The following is a 2,329-nucleotide window of genomic DNA, read 5'->3' as shown; positions in this document are numbered from 1 at the left end:
TAGTCCAGATACTATCTCCACACCTACCAGTATGTAGTATTTTCCCTCTGACCTCCGAAAGGGACCGATATAATCAATCTGCCAAGCCTCCCATAGGCCTTTTCCCTCTCTCAAATGCAGGGGGTCACCCTCCAGCGGGTGTCTGTCCAAACGGACGCGGCACTGCTCCCAGGAGGACACGCAAGTTTTACATTCTTCCCTGGTAACTGGCCACCCTCGGGCTTGTGCTTCACAATAGAGGTCTTTAGCTCCTGAATGTTTTCGTTTTACATGTAGCCATTCTAACAGGCGTTCCCAATTTTCCACTATCTGGGTGCTTTGTAGGAGAGCTAGCCGGGCCAGTTCATCCACTTTAGCATTCCATTGGCTCACCGGGGCATCATCTGGTTGGTGAGATGCTACCCATGCTACTGCAAATTTTCCTTGTCTGGCAATGGTGAGAATATCTTGCCATTTTTCTTTTTGCCATACAGGTATCCTCCTATTGACCTCCCACCTGTTTTGTTACCAGAATGGAAGCCATTCAGTGCAGCCTTTAAACACAGCATAAGAGTCAGTATAGATATAGACAGAAGAAGCAGATTTAGCCTCGTGCTGGAAGACACTCCACACAGCAATTAGTTCTCCTACTTGTGTACTACCTATTCCTTCGGTAATGATCTGTTCCTTGGTATCTACTCAACGTGCCACAGCTCGGTATTTCCAGACTTTTCCCTCTCGCTTTGACGAGGCATCCGTGAACCAGACATTTTGCAATTGTCCAGAAAACGGAGGAGCTAATTCTATTACAGGGAAAAGCTCGGAGGTGTCTCTATCTCATCTTGTATATTTAACAATTTTGTGGCTCCTTCCGATACAGAAAAGATTTCACAGTAGTGTTCTATTTGTGCATACCACTTTCACACAGAGGCTCTCTGGGCCACCCCATCAGGGGGTGGAGTTCCTGCCAAAACTGCTTTGATCACTTTAAATGGACCTCTGAGCGCTATAGATTGTTGCCGGATAGTCCGTTCGGCTTCTCTCAAAGCTAAACTAACTACAAATAGACCCTTTTCCCAAGTCGTGTACCTTTTTTCAGCATCTTTAAAGCTACGAGAATAAAACCCAATGGGCCGAACAGGCCCCTCTGGACCCTTTTGCCACAAATGGATTGACAGTCCAGTCTTGGCAAATCCCCACTCAATTTGAACCGGGTCTGTTGGGTGAATGGGACCAAGAGCCTGATAGGCATTCGCTTCAAGCACCAACAACTGTAAAGCCTCATCATGGACCTGAGTCCATTCCCACTGAGCTCTCTTTCGCAACAAGTCATACAGGGGTCTAGCAATAATTGAGAAATCAGGAATGTGTTTCCTCCAGAATACGACCAACCCTAGTACATGCTGTAAGTCTTTCTTTGACTCTGGCATCTTAATCTGCTCAAGAGAGGAAAGGGTATCCAGTGGGATACACGTCATGCCTCCCTTCCACCAGATTCCTAAGAATTTTACCTCACTTGAAGGAGTCTGGATCTTCTCAGGTGGAATTGTCAGCCCTATACTTTCCAAATGGGTGATGATGGCATTCTGGGTTTCTCTAACTTCTTCTATCTGCCTTCCTCCTATGAGCACATCATCTATATATTGATAGATCTTTACCTCTGCTTTTATGGGAATTGTTTCCAACTCTTGTGCTAGAGCATGGTGAGCCAGCGTGGGGGACTGCTTGTATCCTTGGGGCAGTCGTGTAAAGGTGTACTGTTGTCCTTCCCAGGTGAAAGCAAAGCGATCCCAGTCCTCAGGTTGTAAAGGGACCATAAAAAACATATCCTTAACATCGATTGTTGCCATGACAGGGTGGGATTGTTCCTGAATGGCAGCAATCAATTCAGCAATGTTTGGTACAGCAGCTGTTAGTGGACCTGTGTTGGCATTGAGCCTCCTGTAATCTACTGTCTATCTCCATTTACCGTTTGGTTTTCGGACTGGCCATACTGGGGAGTTGAAGGGGGAGTGAGTAGGAACTAAAACCCATTGTTTCTTTAAATCCTCCAAAACTGGCACGATTCCTTCTCTTGCTCCTAGAGGCACTAGGTAGGGTTTAACATTTGTCAATTTGGAAGGGGGAAGGGTAGGTGCTGCTTGCAATAGACGCAACCTCCATGCTAGATATTTTGGCTAACTGTCTAATCTGAGGGACACCAAAAGACCATGAGTTTCCCTGGGTGTCAAGCCACTGTCTACCCTTCAAACCATCTATACCTAAAAGGTTCATCTGGAAAGAACCTACAGCCACCATGGTATTAAGAGGATTTTCCTCCCCTGGCAACCATAGTGTTGCCGGAATCATG

This window comes from Haliaeetus albicilla, chromosome 25 (assembly GCF_947461875.1).
Source record: "Haliaeetus albicilla chromosome 25, bHalAlb1.1, whole genome shotgun sequence".
NCBI classification, from domain to species: Eukaryota; Metazoa; Chordata; class Aves; order Accipitriformes; family Accipitridae; genus Haliaeetus; species Haliaeetus albicilla.
The sequence above is the reverse complement of the archived record's forward strand: the minus strand, read 5'-3'. Positions refer to the sequence as shown.